The following is a 24,091-nucleotide window of genomic DNA, read 5'->3' as shown; positions in this document are numbered from 1 at the left end:
TCTTACAGGTGGCAAACTGCAAAGTGTTGAGCTAATAGCTACGGCACCGTGCTGCCCCAAATATCTGCATATATTCCAAGGATAATAAAAGGACTATTATCAAATAACAAGGAGGAGTTTGTGAAAATCCAAATAAATGGAATTTATAGGTTCCCTCTGTCAACTTTGCTTGCTGCATTCTTGAAGATTTCTATCAATGTTGTGTAGTTGGATTTTCAGAAGATATTTGACAGGGTGCTACATAAAAGGCCAGTGCACAGCAGCATTAGAGCTCAAGGTACTAGAAGTAAATGCAACATTCCCTCAATTTTTTTTACAACTGTACTGAGCAGGAAATTTTTACACAGCCTGAAAGCTGTGCGGCACTTTAAATGTTTCTTTTTGTAATGTGCATTACTGTGCATTTTTATAACTGTTTAGAATGAAAAATCTTTCTACTTTGTCATATTTTTCTTGTCTGTCTTTATTCCAGCTGCATGGCAACAAAGGCTATGCATGGAGGAGCATTTCAGTTACTACGCAGCCGCGCACCTGCACAGTTTGGAGGGAACAGTTTGTATTAGATTAATAGACCCCCAGGGAGCAATTACCTGATTGTTCTTGTGAACAGTTCTGCCATTAGGGTATTCTCTCACATCCACTGATCAACCCTAATCTCTGCTCATCTCTATTCCAACTAGGGGTATTTGCAAACATTTTAAACCTCTCCCTGCTTTAGGTTGTGGCCCGTTCTGCTCTAAGGAGACCACTATCATCCTTGGTGCCTAAGAAAAACAAGAAAATGTGTCTCAATGACTATGCCCAGTGGCTCTAACATTAAGTGCTTTGAGAGGTTGGTCATGGCACGCATCAAATCCAACTTTCGAGACAACTTCAACCCACTGCAATTTGCCTACCACCAAAAAATATCCACATTGGAGGCTATCTCCCTGGCCCTACACTCATCTCTAGAGCCTCTGGACAGTAAAGACACCTATCTTAGACTATTATTGACTGCAGTTCTGTCTTCAATACCATTATTCCAAGCAAACTCATTGCCAAACTCCTGACCCTGGGAGTCAATTCCTCCCTTTGTAACTGGATCCTTGACTTCCTGACCAACACACCGCAATCAGATAGGCAGCAACACTTCCTCACAATTATTTTAAACACTGGTGATCCATGAGGGTGCGTCCTCAGCCCGCTACTGTACTCTCTTAACACTCATGACCAAGTGGCCAGATTCTGCTCTAACTTCATCTACAGGTTTGCAGAAGAAAACATTTCAGTGGGCCACATCTCAAATAACAATGAGTCGGAGAACAGGAAGGAGATTGAAAGCATAGTAACATGGGGTCATGACAATAACCTTTGCCTAAATGTCAACAAAGCATAAGAGCTGGTCAGTGACTTCAAAAAGGAGGGCAGTACACATGGTCCTGTCTGCATCAAGAGTGTTGAGGTTAAGAAGATTGAGAGCTTCAAGATTCAAGGTGTGAACATCACCAATAGCCTAACCTGGATCAATCACACTGATGTCACCACCATGAACACTCACCAATGCTTCTGATTCCTCAGGAGGTTAAAGAGATTTGGCATGTACCCATCAACCCTTACTAATTTTTATTGATGCACCAGAGAAAGCATTCTGTCTGGAAGTATAATGGCTTGGTATGGCAACTGCTCTACGTGTGACTGCAGGAAACTATTAAGAACGTCATGGACACAGGAATCAGCCTCCCCACTACGGCTGTTTTACTGAGGCACTTCCCAGTAAACAGCCAGCATTATCAAAGTCCTCACCCACAACTAGACATTTTATCTTCTTCTGTCTACTATTAGACAGAAAATACAAAAGGCTGAAAGCACATACCACCAGGATCATGGATAGCTCTATTCTACTGTAATCAGATTCTTTGACAGACATCTTGCATGATAAGATGGACTCTTTGCATCACAATCTACCGTGTTATGATCTTGCACTTTATTGTTTACCTGCACTGCACTCTCTCTGCAGCCGTTACACTTTATTCTGCATTGTTATTGTTTTGCCTTGTTCTACCTCAATGCACTGTCTAATGATGAGACTTAAATAAACAGTATGCAAGATAAGCTTTTCACTGTATCTTGGTACACATGACAATAATAAATCAATACCAACTCTCATTGCTCAGAGATGTTTGCTAATGTGACATTTGACAGCTGTGACTCTTACGAAAGGTCCACGTAAGCAGAGCTGGATGAACAAAGCCTAGATGGGAAAATGAGCAAGGTTATAAAGGACAAAAAGCCATAAAAAGGGAAAATTACAGCAATCAATTAATGTACACACCTTTGAAAGTTTTTTTGAAGAGTTAATTATGAATGGAAGATTTTACAGAGATGTACAAATGCAATGACAGAGGACATGCAGGACCTGTTGGGGAATGTATTAGATAAGTGCTTCTGGGATTGAATTGCTGAAGGGTTGATTTGCAATATCCTGAACCTATTTGGCAGGATACATCCTCTGGAGCTCTGGACTGCCATCAGTATCAGTATCCCTTGATATCAAGGTCACTGCCATGTACAGGCAGGTTAATCTCAAGAAAGCAATTGATGCCAGGATTACAGGCTTCCTAAGAAGATACTGAATATCGAAAGGCCTTGATAGAGTGGATGTGAAGAGTATGTGTCCTATAGTGTGGAGTCTAAGACCAAATGACACAGCCTCAGAATAGAGGGATATCTATTTAGAACAGAAATGAGAAGGAACTTCTCAAGCCAAAGAGTGATGAATCTGTGGAATGCTTTGCCACAGACATAGAGGTCAAGTCACTGGGTATATTTAAAGGGGAGGTTGATAAGTTCCTGTTTAGTCAGAGCATCAAAGGCTATGGGGAGAAGGTAGGAGAACGGGGTTGGGAGGGATAATAAATCAGCAATGATGGAATGGCAGGGCAGACTCAATGGGTTGAATGTCCTAATACAGCTCCAATGTCTTAAGGTTTTATGGTCTTATTGGATGGCCATTTCTTTTGGCTAACAAGAACCTAGGGAGGACCAGACATCAGAGTAGCATAATACAAGAAGGCACACTGACCACATGGTGGGTGGAGCAGTCTGCTGGGACCTGGTCCTATCCCTAACACTGAACATTTTCTTGTGATGTCAGAAGTCAAAAAAACACAAGTGGGGAAATGTGGTGAAAGGGAGTAAGAGAATGACCACCTCAGATCCAATAGCAGTGTTCTTTAGTACTTTAGTACCACAGTGAGTGCCACTGACACCAAGCTAAACATGTATTCTCCTCTACAATAGGGTGAATCCTATAGGGCAACCTCTACCACCTGCAAAATCTACAAAGAACTGGGATTGAAGGTGTAAGGGACCAGCTTTCCATGCCTGCAACTTTGCACTCACAGAACAAGGAGAAACGGGGAGGAGAGATGGCAAGAGAGAAAAGCTGAGCGTATATTCAGTATCAAGAGGGGCATCGTAGCATAACAGTTAGTGCAAATGCTTTACAGCACCAGTGTCACTGTCTAGGGTTCTAGTCCCACCGCCACCTGTAAGAAGCTTATACATTCTCCCTGTGACGGTGTGGGGTTCCTCCAAGTGCTCCAGTTTCCTCACAAAGGCATTCAGTTAGGATGAGTGAGTTGTGGGCATGCTATGTTGCCACCAAAAGATGGTGATGCTTGAGGGAACAATCCTTGGACTGAGTTGGTCACTGAAGCAAAATGACACATTTCAATCATCTCTGGCAGAAGCAGATTACAATTCCATTATTAAGGACCCCCATCACCCAGGACATGCCCTCTTCTCATAGCTACCATCAGCGAGGAGGTGAGGGAGCCTGAAGGCACACACTCAAAAATTCAGGAACAGCTTTTTCCCCTCCGCCATCAGGGAGGAGGTACAGGAGCCTGATGACACACACTCAGCGATTCAGGAACAGCTTCTTCCCCTCCGCCATCAGGGAGGAGGTACAGGAGCCTGAAGACACACACACAGCGATTCAGGAACAGCTCCTTCCCCTCCGCCATCAGGGAGGAGGTACAGGAGCCTGAAGACACAGACTCAACGATTCAGGAACAGCTTCTTCCCGTCCGCCATCAGGGAGGAGGTACAGGAGCCTGAAGACACACACTCAGCGATTCAGGAACAGCTTCTTCCCCTCCGCCATCAGGGAGGAGGTACAGGAGCCTGAAGACACACACTCAGCGATTCAGGAACAGCTTCTTCCCCTCTGCCATCGGGGAGGTGGTACAGGAGCCTGAAGACACAGACTCAACGATTCAGGAACAGCTTCTTCCCCTCTGCCATCAGGGAAGAAGTACAGAAGCCTGAAGGCACACACTCAAAAATTCAGGAACAGCTTTTTCCCCTCCGCCATCAGGGAGGAGGTACAGGAGCCTGATGACACACACTCAGCGATTCAGGAACAGCTTCTTCCCCTCCGCCATCAGGGAGGAGGTACAGGAGCCTGAAGACACACACTCAGCGATTCAGGAACAGCTCCTTCCCCTCCGCCATCAGGGAGGAGGTACAGGAGCCTGAAGACACACACTCAGCGATTCAGGAACAGCTTCTTCCCCTCCGCCATCAGGGAGGAGGTACAGGAGCCTGAAGACACACACTCAGCGATTCAGGAACAGCTTCTTCCCCTCTGCCATCGGGGAGGTGGTACAGGAGCCTGAAGACACAGACTCAACGATTCAGGAACAGCTTCTTCCCCTCTGCCATCAGGGAAGAAGTACAGAAGCCTGAAGGCACACACTCAGCGATTCAGGAACAGCTTCTTCCCGTCCACCATCAGGGAGGAGGTACAGGAGCCTGAAGGCACACACTCAACGATTCAGGAACAGCTTCTTCCCGTCCGCCATCAGGGAGGAGGTACAGGAGCCTGAAGACACACACTCAGCGATTCAGGAACAGCTTCTTCCCCTCCGCCATCAGGGAGGAGGTGAGGGAGCCTGAAGGCACACACTCAAAAATTCAGGAACAGCTTTTTCCCCTCTGCTATCAGATTTCTAAATGGACTGAATCACTACTGTTCACTACTGTTTTCACTCTTTTTGCACTACTTTTAACTTTTTATATATACACATCTTACTACAATTTGCAGTTTTTATTATTATGTATTGCAATGTACTGTTGCCTCATTACAACAAATTTCACAGCATATGCTGTTGATATAAAACCTGATTCTGGTTCTGAACTTTGCCCACCTTGCTGCTTTTGCATCTTTGAATGATCTAGTCAAGGCATTTCCCCACGGAAAATTATATTGTTTGACCTTTCTAATCTTGCCACTTCAGCTACTAAACACAGCAGGGGTCCCACTTTGGAATATTGGATGTTTGTTTCTTGTTAAATAATTTATTAGACATAATGACAAGCATAGAGACAAAGTTTGCTGCTCAGTGTGAATTGTATTTTGCAAATTCCTTGGAAAAATTCAATCAGACTACAGGAGGAGCCATGTCCTGGGGGCAAGATTAAGTGCCCTTCACACAGAAGGTAGTGGACATTCAGAAGTTAATTCCCATTTGAGCCCGAGGGCCCTGGGGTTGCATTAACATTCGCATTAGCAAGGTGAAGAGCAATAGAGGGACTGAAGAATAAAGTGGGTGAGAGTAGTTTATGCTGGAGCCAGTCACCCCAGGCTTAGACTGATGAACTCCATTGCATCTGCAAAACCAGCATGATATAACAAAACCCACAGGAAGTTCAAACCACTGGTGAACAATGTGTGCGCAGTGACCCTGGAAGAAACTGGAGAAGTCAAAGGAATTAAAGCTGGTGTGAGATGGAGTTGCTGGAGTGTAAGCACTGGTGAAAGGTGGTTGAGAGAAAGGACTGGAGTGAGATGGAATATTGAGAGGGCTGATACACAATGGTTTAGAGAAAGGACCGGTGTGAGATGGGGCATTGAGAGAGTTGGTGCAAGGTGGTTTAGAGAAAGGACCGGTGTGAGATGGGGCATTGAAACAGTTGGTGCAAAGTGGTTTAGAGAAAGGATTGGAGTGAGATGGGACATTGAGGGGGCTGGTGCAAGGTGGTTTAGAGAAAGGACCGATGTGAGATGGAATATTGAGAGGGCTGGTACAAGATGGTTTAGAGAAAGGACCGGTGTGAGATGGAATATTGAGAGGGCTGGTACAAGATGGTTTAGCGAAAGGACCGGTGTGAGATGGGGCATTGAGAGAATTGGTGCAAGGTGGTTTAGAGAAAGGACCGATGTGAAATGGGACAGTGAGAGGGCTGCAGTGATATGGATCAGAAAGAGGAATGGAGAGTGATCGAATAGAGAAAGGACTGAATTGAAATGTAACAGAGAGACAACTGGATCAAGGTGAGATTAAGAAAGGACTGAGATGAAGTCCACCCAGCCACAAAACCCTGGCCTTTTCTGCAGAACCCAGCCTGGCAGCCCCTGTCTGTGTCAGGTCCTGACTATACGACAACATGAAGGAAAGAACAATTTGGTTGGGCAGAACCAGAATAGATTTTGGAAAGGATATTACACCTGGTTAATCTGGATATGAGGATGAGATAGATAACGTGAACCAACTGTATATATAGAGCACACTGTAAGTTATGTGGTGCTGCAGAGACTGGGTTTAGGCACCAGGGAGTCCTGTCTTGTTTCTATCACTTGGCTGAAGGCACCATACAGTATAATACAATTTGATGACTGTGTTGCCTTTATGGCAATTATTTAGTTTATAATATTTTCACTTAGTAATTCATTTGTTAGTATTTTCTAGTTAGAATTAGAATTGTTTAAAGTATATTCATTGCCTGTAAAATACATCGGCATGTGATGTTGTCACATCCGGTTTCGCCACGTCTTGTGGGAAAATACCAGTTTGGGATCAACGCGAGGGCGGGGGGCTCGCACGAGGGAGACCAGAGCAAGGAACAGACTCGCGCAAGAAGTTGTTTGTATGCATTAGAAATCACAATGAGAGCAACGCTTTTTCACCATACGTTAATGTGAAGAGTGAACAGTAAATGGTTAATCTTACTGCAACCTTGTTTTCATTGACTACGGTTTATCTCAGCGTTTAATTCGCCATTTCCATTACACCAGAGTGAGAGCGCTACAATGATAATACAAATCTGGATGGGATTCAGAGCAGAGAGGAGGATACAGACATATTTAATAAGTGATAGATGGACTATAAGACACTACCTAGAAAAAGGCAAAAGGCAATGGCAAACCATTTCTGTAGAAAAAAACTGCCATGAATAATCACCATCATGGAAAAACCATGATCGGCATGACACATAATGAATGAATGAGATGGAATATAATGAATCAGGATCATAATTAGGTTACATATCACATTAAATGTTGTGAAGTTTATTGCTTTGCAGCAGCAGTGCAATACATAATAAAAACTATTAATCATAATAAGAAATATATACTGTACTGTGCAGACATCTTAAGCAGGTGTATATAGCTAAGATGCTCAAGACTTTTGCCCAGCACTGTAGTAATTTTATGTATTGCACTGTACTGCTGCTACAAAAAAAACAAATTTCATGACATAGGTGAGTGATGATAAACCTGATTCTGATATGGGTCTCTATTGTGGACTGAGAGTGGGAAGCAAGCAAGGAGAAGGGAATCATGGTTAGGAAAAGAGAAGGGAGAGAGAAGGGAGATTTACAAATTGCTCTCCACTCCATATTGACAAATACAGCACTGTCTTCGGTACTCTAGCTATATGTATGTGCCTAAGACTTTGCATTACACTGTATATAAAAAAATTAAATAAAGTAAGTAGTACAAAAAGAAAGCAAAATAAAGTGAGGTACTGATGATGGGTTCATTGTCCATTCAGAAATCTGATGGTGGAGGAGAAGAAGCTGTTTCTGAAACATCGAGTATGAGTCTTCAGGCTTCTGTACCTTCTTTCAGATGGTAGCAATGGGAAGATGGCATGTCTTGGGTGATAGGGGTGTTTAATGATGGATGCTGCCTTTTTAAGCTATCACCTTTTGAGGATGTCCTCAATGCTGGAGAGACTAACGCCCATGATGGAGCTGGCTGAGTTTGCAGCGTTTTCCGATCCTGTGCAGTGGCCTCTCTGTACCACAAGGTAATGCAACCAGCTAGACTGCTCTCCATGGTACAATGTGAAATACTGTGTGGTCATTCACTCTGGAAATTACTACTGGGTCATGTCCAGAGATACCAGCATGTGCAGAAGATTGGCTGACTGGGCGAAGGCAAATTGGAATAAAGGGAGCTTTTTCTAGTTGGCTGCCAATGATAGCTTTTTTTTGCAGGAGTCAGTATTGAGTCCACAACATTGCATGTTACATGTTAAAGATCTGGATGATGGAATTGGCTTTATAACCATGTTTGTGGATAAAACAAAGATAGGCGGAGGTGCAGGTAGATTTGAGGAAAAAGGGAGTTTGCAAAAGGACTTGGACATATTAGGAGAATGGATAAAGAAGTGGCAGATGGAATACAATGTGGGGAAGTGTATGCTTATGTACTTTGATAGAAGAAATAACGATATAGGCTGCTTTTTAAATGGGGAGCAGTTTCAAATATTAGAGGTTGAAAGAGAATTGCAAGTCCTGGTGGTGGTGTTGATAAATACAATAGGTGTTTAAGAAGCTCTTGGATAGACACATAACTGTGCAGAGAATGAAGGACTATGGACATTGTGTACGCAGAAGGGATGAGATCAGTTAGGTATTTAATTTCAGTACAGGCCCTTCACACCACAAATTACAACTTTATGGCCCAAGGGTCTTGTTACTATGCTATTCCATTCTGAGTTTACAGTACTGTGCAAAAGTCTTAGGTGCATATACTGTATATAGCTAGGTTGCTTAAGACTTTTGCACAGCATTGTAGTAATTTTATGTATTGAATGAAATAAACGGATTTCACACATCTGTGAGTGATGATAAACCTGATTCTGATAAGGGAGTTTATTATGGACTGAGAGTGGAAAGGGGGAATGGAGAGGGAAGGGCATGGGAAGCACCGGAGAGACATTCTGTATTGATCAATAAACCAATTGTTCGGAATCAAATGACTTTGCCTGGTGTCTCAGGGCTGGATGTGTCTGCACCCGCGCCTTCCCCACTCCGATGCTGGCACTCCTTCTCTGCCACCTGTCCCACATCCCTCCAATGGGACTCTAACCGCACCATTCCCAACATCCTTTGTTGCTGCCAGATTTACAAAGTTCCTCTCTGTTCTCTGTTGACAAATACAGTATTGTGCAAAAATCTTAGGCACCCCAGCTTTATACACACACATATATGCATATACATATATTTATACATATATGCGTGCCTAAGACCTTTGCACAGTTCTGTATATCTCTGCCTTGTGTACCCACAGACATCAATGAGTGCATGTGTGTTGAACGTAGACAATTTAGTTATTTTTATTTATTTTACTTATTTAGAGATACAGAACAGAATAGGCCCTTCCATCCCATCGAGCCACACCACCCAGCAACCTCCAACAACCCACTGATTTAACACTGACCTAATTATGGGACAATTTACAATGACCAAGTACCTTACCGACTGATACATCTTTGAACTGCAGGAGGAAACCAGAGCACCCGGAGAAAACCCTTGCAGTCAGAGGAGGATGTACAAACTCTTTAAAGCAATTCAAATATGATCACAGGTGGTTTAATTCCACATTCACATCCTACCTCCAGTAAATTTTTCACTGCTTACTTATTGATAACAAATCCTTAAAAATATCTAAACATGTTGCTTCCACTCTGGTTCACAACCATCTGTGGCAGGAAATAAGGTTTGTGGCTAAGTACAGCCCCAGTGCTACAGTCAAGTTTGCTGACAACACCAGAGTTGTAGGCTAAATCAAAGGTGGTGATGAATCAGCACCAGGGATATTTGAAGATCTGCCTGAGTGATGCCATAACAACAACCTCTTACTCAATGTCAGCAAGACCAAGGGGCTGACTACTGACTTCAGGAGGAAACCACAGGTCCATGAGACAGTCCTCATCAGAGGATAAGAGGTGGACAGGGTCAGCAACTTTAAATGTTATTATTATCTTGGAGGAACTGTCTTGGGCCCAGTATGTAAGTGCAATTATAAAGAAAGCACAGCAGCGCCTCTACTTCCTTAGGAGTTTGTAGAGATTCAGTATGACACCTAAAACTTTTGACAGATTTCCTCAGATTTGTAGTGGAGAGTGTATTGACTGGCTGCATAACAACCTGATAGGATACGGCCCAGTACATCATGTGTAAAGCCTTCCACACTATTCAGCGCATCTACGTGAAACTCTGTCGTAGGAGAGCAACATCCATCATCAGGAGCCCCCACCACCCTAGACATGCTCCCTTCTCGCTGCTGCCATCAGTAGAAGGTACAGCAGCCTCAGAACTCACACCACCAGTTTCAGGATGTTCTTACACTTCAACCATCAGGCTCTTGAACCAAAGGGGATAACTTCACTCAATTTCACTTGCCCCATCACTGAAATGTTCCCAAAAAGATATTAACTCATTTTCAAGGTCTCTTCATCTTATGTTCTTGATATTTATTGCTTATTTAGTTATTATTTTTTTTGTATTTGCACAGTTCATTATCTTTTGCATACTGGTTGAACACCCAAGTTGGTACGATTTTGCATTGATTCTGGTGTGGTTATTATTCTATTATGGATTTATTGAGGATACCCACAAGAAAATGAATCTCAGGGTCGTATATGGTAACATACATGTACTTTGATAATAAATTAACTTTGAGCTTTGAAATTCATATTATGCACTCAATGACCACTTTATTACAGAGATGCTGAATAAAGTGCCCACTGAGTGCATTTCTAATGAGAATAAAATAGTTCACTGAATAATCACAATTAAATCTTTTCAATGTACTGTTTGAAAGTTGCTGATGGAATAACAGTATTCATGTAAACTGTGGGTGAGTTGGAGATAATATCCAATTTAGGATCATTCATTCAATCTAAAATTCTCCAAATGAATGAGTAATCTTTCTAATTTCATCATCTGTCAATGTGGACCACCTCTCCACATTCTAAAAAAATTTCAGACATTTGTCATCACAAACAACTTAATCAGCTATAATTCTGCAATCAGTTCCGACTGCATTCCTCCTGTTCTGTAACATTGAACAAACACCTAGCAGCAACACCTCACATTCCATTTTACATAGAAACCTACAGCACAATACAGTCCCTTCGGCCCACAAAGTTGTGTCGAACATGTCCTTACCTTAGAAATTACTAGGCTTACCTATAGCCCTCTATTTTTCTAAGCTCCAAGTACCTATCTAAAAGTCTCTTAAAATACCCTATCATATCCGTCTCCACCACTGTTGCTGGCAGCCCATCCCACGCAAACCACTCTCTGAGTAAAAAACTACCCCTGACATCTCCCCTGTACCTACTCCCCAGTACCTGAAACCTGTGTCCTCTTGTGGCAACCATTTCAGCCCTGGGAAAAAGCCTCTGACTACCCACATGATCAATGCCTCTCATTATCTTATACACCTCCACCAGGTCACCTCTCATCCTCCGTTACTCCAAGGAGAAAAGGCCAAGTTCACTCAACCTATTCTCATAAGACATGCTCCCCAATCCAAGCAACATCCTTGTAAATCTCCTCTGCACCCTTTCTATGACTTCCACATCCTTCCTGTAGTGAGGCAACCAGAACTGAGCACAGTACTCCAAGTGGGGTCTGACCAAGGTCCTATATAGATTCAACATTACCTCTCAGCTCCTAAATTCAATCCCACGATTGATGAAGGCCAATACTCCGTATGCCTTCTTAACCACAGAGTCAACCTGCGCAGCTGCTTTGAGCGTCCTATGGACTCGGACCCCAATATCCCTCTGATCCTCCACACTACCAAGAGTCTTACCATTAATACTATATTCTGCCATCATATTTAACCTAGCAAAACGAACCACCTCACACTTATCTGGGTTGAACTCCATCTGCCACTTTTCAGCCCAGTTTTGAATCCTATCAATGTCCCACTGTCACCTCTGACAGCTCTCCACACTATCCACAACACCTCCAACCTTTGTATCATCAGCAAACTTACTAACCCATCCCTCCACTTCCTCATCCAGGTCATTTATAAAAATCACTAAGAGTAAGGGTCCCAAAACAGATCCCTGAGGCACTCCACTGGTAACCGATCTCCATGCAGAAAATGACCCATCTACAATCATTCTTTGCTGTCTGTGGGCAAGCCAGTTCTGGATCCAAAAAGCAAAGTCCCCTTGGATCCCAAGTCTCCTTACTTTCTCAGTAAGCCTTGCATGGGATACCTTATCAAATGCCTTGCTGAAATCCATATATACTACATCTACTGCTCTTCCTTCATCAACGTGTCTAGTCACATCCTCAAAAAATTCAATCAGGCTCATCAGTCACAACCTGCCCTTGACAAAGCCATGCTGACTATTCCTAATCATATTATACCTCTCCAAATGTTCATAAATCTGGCCTCACAGGATTTTCTCCATCATCTTACCAACCACTGAGGTCAGACTCACTGGTCTATAATTTCCTGGGCTATCTCTACTCCCTTTCTTGAATAAAGGAACAACATCTGCAACCCTCCAATCCTCCGGAACCTCTCCTACCCCCATTGATGATGCAAAGATCATCACCAGAGGCTCAGCAATCTCCTCCCTCACCTCCCACAGTAGCCTGGGGTACATCTCATCTGCTCATGGCGACTTACCCACCTTGATGCTTTCCAAAAGCTCCAGCACATCCTCTTTCTTAATATCTACATGCTCAAGCTTTTCAGTCTGCTGTAAGTCATCACTACAATCACCAAGATCCTTTTCCATGGTGAATACTGAAGTAAAGTATTCATTAAGTACCTCTGCTATTTCCTCCAGTTCCATGCACACTTTCCCACTGTCACACTTGATAGGTCCTATTCTTTCACGTCTTATCCTCTTGCTCTTCACATACTTGTAGAATGCCTTGGGGTTTTCTTTAATCCTGCCCACCAAGGCCTTCTCATGGCTCCTTCTGGCTCTAATTTCCTTCATAAGCTCCTTCCTGTTAGCCTTATAATCTTCTAGATCTCTAACATTACCTAGCTCTCTGAACCTCTTGAAAGCTTCTCTTTTCTTCTTGATTAGATTTACCATAGCCTTTGTACACTACGGTTTCTGTACCCTACCATAACTTCCCTGTCTCATTGGAACGTACTTAAGCAGAACTCCACCCAAATAGCCCCTAAACATTTGCCACATTTTTTCCATACTTTTCCCTGAGAACATCTGTTTCTAATTTAAGCTTCCAATTTCCTGCCTGATAGCCTCATAATTCCCCTTACTCTATTTAAGCGCTTTTCTAACTTGTCTGTTCCTATCTCTCTCCAATGCTATTGCAAAGGAGATAGAATTATGATCACTATCTCCAAAATGCTCTTCCACTGAGAGATCTGACACCTGACCAGGTTCATTTCCCAATACCAAATCAAGTACAGTCGGCCCTCCTTATCCGTGGATTCCGTATGCGCGGATTCAACCAACCGCAGATCGGGAAAACCCATAAGTTCCCTCTCCGGCACTCATTGCTTGAGCATGTACAGACTATTTTTTCTTGTCATCATTCCCTAAACAATACAGTATAACAACTGTTTACATAGCATTTACATTGTATTAGTATTATAAGTAATCCAGAAATGACTTAAAAGTACAGGTAGTCCCTGGGTTATAAATGAGCTCCATTCCCGTGTCCGTCTTTAAATCGGATTTGAAGTCGGAACAGGTACATCCGGTATTATTTAACATCAGTTAGTCAAACGTTTTTCTTAGTATATAGTACATATTTTACCTTTCTATGCATATATAACACTTAAGAAACGTATGTATTTCAATAATTAAACCACTGCGTTGCTTAGTAATAATTGTAGTTTTCATCAGGGCGGGGTCTTTCACATGCTCCATTAAAATAGTTCCGATCGTTGACTAACTGTAGCCTAACGCTTTTCCAAAGACGTTTCACCTCTTTCCGATCGTTTTATTACTTCCACCTTATTTTCAATCGTGATTATTTTCGTGAACAGAAACACTGCGGATTCAGATCTGCAATGCCAGGTCCTAATGTCCGCCGCACGGAGAGATGTTAAATAAAGTCCGGAGTTCCACTGGGTCCTAAAGACCACTGCACTGAAACATGTTAAATAAGGGACTTGAGCATCCGCGAATTTTGGTATCCGTGGGGAGGTCCCGGAACCAATCCCCCGCAGATAAGGAGGGCCGACTGTACAGCTTCTCCTCTTGTAGGCTTATCTACATACAGTGTCAAGAAACCTTCCTGAATAAAACCTAAAAAACTCCACCTCATCTAAACCCCTTGCTCAATGGAGATGCCAATCGATATTTGGAAAATTAAAACTTTCCATCACTACAAATCTGTCATTATTACACCTTTCCAGGATCTGTTTTCCTATCTGCTCCTGTTACTATTGGGCAGCCTGTAAAAAAAACACCCAGTAAATTTATTGACCCCTTCCTGTTCCTAATCTCCACCCACAGAGACTCCGTAGACAATCCCTCCATGGCATCCACCTTTACTGCAGCCATGGCACTATCTCTGATCAACAGTGCCTCGCCCCCACCTCTTTTGCCTCCCTCCCTGTCCTTTCTGAAACATCTAAAACCCGGCACTTGAAGTAACCATTCCTGTCCCTCAGCCATCCAAGTCTCTGTAATGGCCACCACATCATAGCTCCAAGTACTGATCCATGCTCTAAGCTCATCCACTTTGTTCATAAAACTTCTTGCATTAAAATAGATACATCTCAAACCTTCGGTCTGAGCGTGTTCCTTCTCTATCACCTGTCTATCCTCCCTCTCGCACTGTCTACAAGCTTTCTCTATTTGTGAGCCAACCTCCTCTTCCCCAGTCTTTTCAGTTCAGTTCCCATCCCTCAACAATTCCAGTTTAAACTCTCCCCAGTAGCCTTAGCAAACCTCCCCGCCAGGATATTGGTCCACCTGAGATTCAAGTGCAAACCGTCCTTTTTGTACAGGTCACACTTGCCCCAAAAGAGGTCCCAATGATCCAGAAATCTGAATCCCTGTCCCCTGCTCCAATCCCCCAGCCACACATTTATCCTCCACCTGATTCTATTCCTATTCTCACTGCCACGTGGCACAGGCAGTAATCCTGAGATTACTACCTTTGTGGTCCTGCTTCTCAACTTCCTTCCTAACTCCCTGTACTCTTTTTTCAGGATCTCTTCCCTATTCCTACCTATGTAATTGGTAGCAATATATACCACAACCTCTGGCTGTTCTCCCTCCCACTACAGGATATCTTGGACGCAATCAGAAACATCTCAGACCCTGGCACCTGGGAGGCAAACTACCATTCGAGTTTCTTTCCAGTGTCCACAGAATCGCCTGTCTGACCCCCTATTGAGTCCCCTATCACTGCTGCCTTCCTCTTCCTTTCCCTCCCCTTCTGAGCCACAGGGCCAAACTCTGTGCCAGAGGCACGGCCACTGTTGCTTCTCCCAGGTGGGTTGTCCCCCGCAACAGTACTCAAACAGGAGTACTTATTGACATGGGGTACAGCCACTGGGGTACTCTCTAGTACCTGACTCTTCCACTTCCCCCTCCTGACTGTGACCCACCGGTCTGTCTCCCATGGCCCCGCTGTGACCACCTGCCTATAACTCCTTTCTATCACCTCCTCACTCTCCCTGACCAGATGAAGGTCATCGAGCTGCATCTCCAGTTCCCTAACTCGGTACCTTAGGAGCTGCAGCTCGACACACTGGGTGCAGATATGTCCGTCCGGGAGGCTGGGAGACTCCAGGACCTCCCACATCTGACACCAAGCACAGAAAACTGGCCTCACACACATTCTTCCTCCTTTCCGCAAATAACACAGATAGACCTACCTCGCCTCGTCCCGTTACCGCCTAAACCCATTGAGCCAAAGCCCTATCACTCTGCTGCCTCTCACTCCACTGCCCGCTGGATATGGCGATCTTTTTAAACCTTTCCTGCTCCACTGGCTGACGTCACGCACCTGCACAGTCTTGCCTCTCTTTTACCCCGAGTAGTAAAACTGCCTTGGCTCCGGAAATCAGTGGTTCACTCGCAACCTTCTTGCTCCTTATCAAATGTTGGCACAGACATCAATTTTTCCAACTTTCCTTAATCACTCCATCCCAACTCCTCTTATTTTTTCCATTCCTCATCCCAGCTCTCCTCTCATCCCTGTTCTTCTCACCTGGTAATCATGTTCCTCTGGAGCCCTTCCTCCTTCCCTTTCTCCCATGATCCAATGTCCTCTCTAATCAGATTCCTTCTCCTTCAGCCATTTACCTCTTTCCTCCCTGCTTCTTACTTCAGTCCCCTCTCCCACCCCAATTTACCCCTCACCTGATCTCAGTTATCACCTGCCAACCTGAACTCCTTCCCCTCCCCCACCTGCTGCATTCCCTTCCAATCCTGATGAAGGTATTGAAAGGATGAGCAGAAAAATGGCAGATGGAGTTTAACCTGACCAAATGTGAGGTGTTGTACACTGTTAATGGCAAGACCCTTAATAGTTGATGAGCAGAGGGATCTTGGGGTCCAAGTTCACAGCTCCCTGAAAGTGGCTACACAGGATATTAATAAGGTATATAGCATGCCTGCATTTATTAGTTGAGGCATTGTGTTTAAAAATTATGTTGCAGCTTTATAAAACTCTAGTTACACTGCATCTGGAGTATTGCAAACAGTTCTGGTCACCCTGTTATAGGAAGGAAGTTGAGGCTTTGGAGAGGGTGTAGCAGAGGTTCACCAGGATGCTGCCTGGTTTAGAGGGCCTCTGCTATCATGAGATGCTGGATAAATGACTAATCTGACTAATCTGTTGGAGTTTTTTGAGGGTGTAACAAGAATGTTAGACGAGGGTAAGCCAGTAGATGTTGTGTACCTAGATTTTCAGAAGGCATTCGATAAGGTGCCACATAGGAGATTGGTGAGTAAAATCAGAGCTCATGGCATTGGCGGCAGGGTTTCAACATGGATAGAAAACTGGTTGGCAGATAGAAAGCAAAGGGTAGCAGTGAATGGGTGTTTCTCAGACTGGCTGGAGGTGACTAGTGGGGTACCACAGGGCTCTGTATTGGGACCACAGCTCTTTACGATTTATGTCAATGATTTAGATGAGGGCATTGAAAACTATATCAGCAAGTTTGCTGACAATACTAAACTGGGTGGCAGTGTGACATGCGAAGAGGATGTTAGGAGAATACAGGGAGACTTGGATAGGCTGGGTGAGTGGGCAGATACTTGGCAGATGTCATTCAATGTGAATAAATGTGAAGTTATCCACTTTGGAAGCAGGAACGAGAGGGCAGAGTATTGTCTGAACGGTGTAGAGTTAGGTAAAGGAGAAATGCAAAGAGACCTAGGAGTCCTAGTTCACCAGTCAATGAAGGTGAATGAGCAAGTGCAACAGGCAGTGAAGAGGGCAAATGGAATGTTGGCCTTTGTTACAAGGGGAATTGAATACAAGAGCAAGGATGTCCTTTTGCATTTGTACAGGGCCCTGGTGAGACCACACCTGGAATACTGTGTACAGTTTTGGTCTCCAGGTTTAAGGAAGGACATTCTGGCAATTGAGGAAGTGCAGCGTAGATTCACTAGGTTGATTCCTGGGATGGCAGGGCTGTCTTACGCAGAGAGATTGGAGAGATTGGGCTTGTACATGCTGGAATTGAGGAGATTGAGAGGGGATCTGATTGAAAATTTTAAGATAATTAAAGGATTTGATAGGATTGAGGCAGGAAATATGTTCCAGATGTTGGGAGAGTCCAGTACCAGAGGGCATGGATTGAGAATAAGAGGTCAGTTATTTAAAACAGAGTTGAGGAAGAGCTTCTTCTCCCAGAGAGTTGTGGAGGTGTGGAATGCACTGCCTCGGAAGACGGTGGAGGCCAATTCTCTGGATGCTTTCAAGAAGGAGCTGGATAGATATCTGATGGATAGAGGAATCAAGGGATATGGGGACAAGGCAGGGACTGGGTATTGATAGTGAATGATCAGCCATGATCTCAGAATGGCGGTGCAGACTCGAGGGGCCGAATGGTCTACTTCTGCACCTATTGTCTAAATGCCAGTTGTTTTCGCTGGAGTGGCGAAGACTAAGGGTGAGATCTGATAGAGGTTTATAAGATTATGAGAGGCATACTGTTGGCAGAGTGGACTGTTTCCCAGGGTTGAATATCTAATACAAGAGACCATGCATTGAAGGTGAGAGGGGGTAAGTTCAAGGGGGATGTGAGGATGTGAGGGCATTTTTTTAATGTATAAGTGTGGTGGGTGTCTGGAATATACTGTCTGGGCTGGTGGTAGAGGCAGATACATTAGAGATTTTTAAGAGACATTTAGATAGGCACATGAATGTGAGGGAAATGGGAAGATATGCACACTGTGTAGGCAGAATGGTTTAGTTGGCCATTTGATCACTAGTTTAATTGGTTCAACACAACACCGTGGGTTGAAGGGTCTGTTCCTGTACTATACTGTTCTATGTTGTGCTTGAAACAATAACTGTTTCAAAACTCAAAGCTCAAAGTAAATTTATTATCAAAGCACACATATGCCACCATATACAACCCTGAGATTCATTGTTTTACTGGCATACTCAATAAATCCATTGATTTTCCATTTTAGCTTTTCTAATGGACATGAGGATGTGTCTCTGCAAAATGAGGGCCTTCTGTCCATGATATTTAACCCATTAATTTCAATGACTCAAAAGTCACTAGCTGGGGTAAACAATATGTTTCACCGGCATGAGTCAGCGATATTAAAGCAGAAACCCTCTCTGCTAATGTCTACTAGAGCAAGGTTTTCTCTACTTTATTTTACAGCTGTTTGGAACAACCATTGCTCTCAGCAGGAACTTTTTACACAGCCTGAAAACTGCACAGTGCTTTATATGTGTTATTTTCCAAAATATTCTCATCAAACAAACACAAACCACAACTGACAACACAAGTAATCAAAGTCAGGCAGTCAAAACAACTGACAGGCACAATAGCAAAAGTAAAATGTTTTGACTAGATGGTGGTTTATTAACAAGGAGCTACCGACCTCCATTCTGTATTTATTGCTACAATTTATGACAGCATTGTAACTTAAAACACTGACAATGTAAATACGTTAAAGCTCTAACATGTTTCACGGTTGTGGTCTGTTTAGTATTTAGAAAATTTACAGAATATATTCATTAAATTAACTAATTACAGAGTATTTCACTTTGATATGAGCATAATTACAAAACTTTATTTACATAATGTAAAAGAAAACTCCAGTTTCACAGCAACAAAGGCTGTGTGTACGGGAGCATTTCAGTTACTGCACACCCGCACGGCTGAGAGAGAACGGTGTCCTGGAGTCAGTCCTGATGTGAACCATTTGCTTCAAGACTGGATATCTACATTGTGATCTTTAAAAACTAAAGAGACTGCTGCAAGTCTCTTTGTAGAGACACTGTGTAGGAACCTGTGAGGTACAGCAAATGAAAACAATGAAGACAGGGGTAGGAAAGGGAAAAATACTCTCCAAATTATTGTTGAGGGGGAGGCTGGTATTAAACATTGAGTATTCCTTAAGCAATTCAAGCAATCTTCAGTTCAGGAATTATAGCCTTCCATAACAATTAAAAGGTCTCATAAACTATGGTGTCAACTATAATATCTGGGTTATGCTATAGGTCAGACTGACACACATACAATAGCTGTGTGTGAGAATATCTGAGGCACTGAGTGATTAATAACTGAATATCATGTGTGACAGATCATTGTTATTCTTGGCAGTGTGAAAGATGATGCATTTGCAGAGGGGGACAGTGTTCAGCAGCCTGCTCCATCCCAAGTCATCACCTCTGACTCATTCTCCTGCTGCTTATCATCAGGATTAGAGCAAAAGAGCCTGAACGGGTGCTTCAGTTCAAGTCCTTTACTGCTTAAAATAACACAAAAGCAAACAGCATGACCACCCACCTTCAGCAGACCCTGCTAACAGTCCCTGTATTGGCTTGACAGAATTCAAAAGTCTGCTTAGAAACGTCAAACAGGTGTTCTTGCATGGGCTATGCTACAGGCTTCAAGATTAAAGACTGGCTTCGTTAATCACATGTACATGGAAACAAAGAGCAATGTGATGTTACGTCAAACTAAATTAGCAAGGATTGAGTTGGGTAGCCCACATGCTTCCGGCACCAACACATTCTGCCACAGCTCTCCAACTCTAACCCTAAACTGTATGCCTCTGGAACGTGGGAAGAAACCAGAGCACCCAGAGTCACAGGGAAAGCATACAAACTCCTTACAGACAGTGGCGGGAATTGAATCCTCATTTTGCAATAACTTCTGTAACAGCATTACAGTAACTACTATGCTTCAGTGCTACATATCAACAGTCTCCCAATTATCTGATTGAAAACATACAGGGAAAATTTACAAGGATCTTCCCAGAACTTGAGGGCCTGACTTATGGGGAAACGTAGGATAGGTTAGGACTTCATTCCTTGGGGTGCAGGAGAATGAAGGGAGATTTGATAGAGGTATACAAAATTATGAGGGATAAATAAGGTAAATGCAAGCAGACATTTACCACTGTTGGGCGACACTAGATATCATAGATTAAGGGTGAATGTCAAAATATTTAAGGAGAACCTAAAGGGGAACTTCTTCACTCAGAGGGACTTGAGAGTGTGGAACGAGCTGCCAGTGCAAACGGTAGCTGCAGGTTCATTTTCAACATTTAAGAGAAATTTGATAAGGTACATAAATGGAAGGGGTGTGGAGGGCTGTGATTCAGCTGCAGGTCAAAGGGACTAGGCAGAGTAATAGTTCAGTACAGACTAGATGGGCCAAAGGGGCTCATACTGTAGTGTTGCATAAACTATGATTCAATGTGTCCCTGCTTGCTGAAGACCATTAGACCATAAGACATAAGAACATAATTAGGCCATTCAGCCCAACCAGTCTGCTCCACCATTCTATCATGGCTGACTTATTATCCCTTTCAACTCCATTCTCCTACCTTCTCCCTGTAACCTTTAATGCCCTTACTAATCAAAAACCTATCAACCTCCACTTTAAAATATCCAATCAATTGGCCTCCACGGCCATCTGTGACAATGAATTCCACAGATGCACCACCCTCTGGCTAAAGAAATTTCTCCTCATCTCTGTTCTAAAGGGACGCTCCTCTATTCTGAAGCATTTATCTTCTTCAATGTTAAGTAATCCATAATGATTGGATTATTAAGTAAACATAAACACAAAAGTAAACATAACCACTAGGTAAAGGTTTAATATCAATTATTCGAGATAAATTAGCAGCATTACGATGGGCCCTTGTGGATAAAATTAAAATGGCATGGGAGCAGGATTTAAATATCTCCTTATCTGATGAGAGCTGGGACTCGATTCTCAAATCGGTTAACTCAACCTCTCTTTGTGCTCGCCATTGCCTTTTACAGTTTAAGATTGTTCATAGAGCCCATATGTCTAAATCTAAACTATCTCGATTCTACCCTGACATTAGTCCGCTCTGTGATAAATGCAAGAGGGGCGAGGCCTCTCTCATTCATATGTACTGGTTCTGTCCTAGCTTGGAGAAATTTTGGAAAGATGTCTTCACTACGTTATCGTATATTCTGAATCAGCACCTAGAACCAAACCCCTTAATTGCTTTGTTCGGTTTCTGGGGCGAGACAGATTTACGTCGAATATTATCCTTTGCCTCTCTCCTGGCTAGATGCTTGATACTCCTCAGATGGAGAGATGTTGCCCCGCCCACGCATGCTCAATGGCTTAACGACATTATGGCCTGCTTGGACCTCGAAAAAATTCATTATTCAGTTCTTAATTCGGACCTAAAGTTCCATAAGGTCTGGGGACCTTTTATCGAGTACTTTCATAATCTTCCTCTTGACTAGGGTTTTTTTTTTCCTTTCGGTCCCTTGCTTTCAGCTCTCTTTTTTTTCTTCTGGTAGTAGGCATTACTATCCTCTGTTGCTAAGTGTATTCACAGTCTGGGAGTTTGATTGTCCTGATTTATATTCTCTATATTGTGTTGTGGTTGGTCTGGAGTTTTTTTTGGTGTTGTGGGGCTTGGGGAGGATACTAAGTTTACTTGTCTTCAATTTAGGTGTTTTTTTAAAATTCTCTCTCTTTGTATCATATTGTCATTGTATGCTTAATTTTGCACTGTATTAATGTTCCTCATTGTGTTTTGGGTTTTTTTAATTTGTAAAATGTATTAAAAAATAATAAATAAATTTTAAAAAGTAAACATAACCATAAATAGTTATGTACAATTGCTGATAGCTAAGGCTACACAAACAAGAATCCACTCAGATCCATAATCCTCTTCGATGCAACTGTTTTATAATATTCTATACCAGTCAGGATTAAACTTCATTTTTAAATGTCGATCTGATAGCATTCTTGGTGGGAACTGGAAAATCTGTAGTTTCTTTGTTGATAAATGGCTCAGCTTCCTAAGGTGCCTACTACATCTCCATTTGGCAAGTTGTCCACACTTGCTTACATCTTCAGAAACAGCTCTACTTCTATCTTTACTATCTCTATTTTCCCTTTTCAGGATTCTTCTGAAGACCCTGACCTAGAGTTACATGCTGACTTCGGTTCTTTGCGGGAATTGGACCCACTCCCGGGGCCTCACGATAGGCTGCTATTCATACCAAGGACATGGCCTAGAAAACTAACACACCTTCAGGGTTCCGGGACTTTGTGGCTCTGGAAGCAGGTGAACTCGAGGTCAGTGCCTCCGCAGGAAATTGGTGTGTCATGGAAGTTCACAGAAGATCGAGAACAGCAAGCTGGCTGTGTGCCCAGAGACCCGAGTTCTTTGAATGCAGAGATTGGAAAAAGTCACTTCTAACATTGCAAACCAGCGAGTTGTTTGTTATGTCTCCCCTCTCGCTGTGAAATGGAGACACCTCTTTTTCCCTTATTAGGGGGAGAGAGAGAGCCTGTGGTATGTTGAATTACCAGGTGAATGAGCAGTCTTTGGGGTACTGCAAGTCTGAGTCTTTATTGGTGCTCTGCTGCACGCTTGAGTGCTCGGTAGAGGATACTGATGCTTTTTTTGCTGGTGGAAGGGGAGCCGCCACCCTGCAGCTGCTCACGCGTGGGAGGGGGGAGCTGGGGGGGGGGGCTTCGGGGTTCATTCTTTGGGACACTCCTCTGTTTTTGTAGAAGGCTGTGAAATATACACATTTCAGGATGTACATTACATACATTTCTCTGACATTAAATGTACTTTTGAAATGCAAACACAAGCCATCAGGAAGCAATTATCATTGGTATGTGGCCGCAGTAATGGATTCATGACAGAAACTTCAACAAGCAGCAATGGAAAGGCTGTGCTGAGGAATGACAAGATTACATGGGCTGGACAATCTACTATATTAATCTGTCTGGTGATCTGTGGTTATAGAAGTATGTGTCAGTGTCCCGCGCCAGCAAGGCAGCACAACATTACAATCAGTATCTCTATTCTGGAATTACACTGAGCTTGTTATTGATGAGCTGAGTGCTGGGTCACCTATCTGCAGCTCAAACACTGCAAGAAACAGCACCTTGTTACTCTGGTTATGATTTTATTCATTTTGTTTTATTTTATGCAGTGTGGAAAAGGCTTTTTGGCCCTTTGAGCCACGCCATCCAGTAACCACTGATGTAACCCTAGCCTAATCACAGGACATTTTACAATGACCAATCTACCTTTTAGTCAGTACATCTTTGGTCTGAGGAAGGAAATGGAAGAACGCGGGGAAGCCCACATGCACACGGGAAGAAATGTATCAACTTGCTTACAGAGGTTGCCAGAAGTGAACTCTGAACTCCAACGCCCCAAGTTGTGACAGCATCACACTAACCATGGTGCCCTCGCGGGAACACTTCCACAGTTTTTCATCTGAAGTTATAAACCCAAATGTCAGCAGGGTTTGTAGGCGCATGGATTTACTGTGCAAAAGTGCTAGTAGAAGCCTCACACCTGCCAGCATCATGCCCAGGGTGAACAAGATGCACATCAGTGAAAAATGG

At 43.2% G+C, this 24,091-nt stretch overlaps 1 protein-coding gene across 12 annotated transcripts in view; it reads right to left on the bottom strand.

The window, feature by feature from the left end:
- Window positions 1-24,091, bottom strand: part of LOC132385203 (neural cell adhesion molecule 1-like) — a 786,620-nt gene that overhangs the window by 397,794 nt on the left and 364,735 nt on the right. The gene's annotated exons all lie outside the window — the stretch shown is intronic.

Source organism: Hypanus sabinus, chromosome X2, assembly GCF_030144855.1.
Source record: "Hypanus sabinus isolate sHypSab1 chromosome X2, sHypSab1.hap1, whole genome shotgun sequence".
NCBI lineage: Eukaryota > Metazoa > Chordata > Chondrichthyes > Myliobatiformes > Dasyatidae > Hypanus > Hypanus sabinus.
Note: the sequence above shows the minus strand (reverse complement) of the source record. Positions and strands in the feature narration are given on the sequence as shown.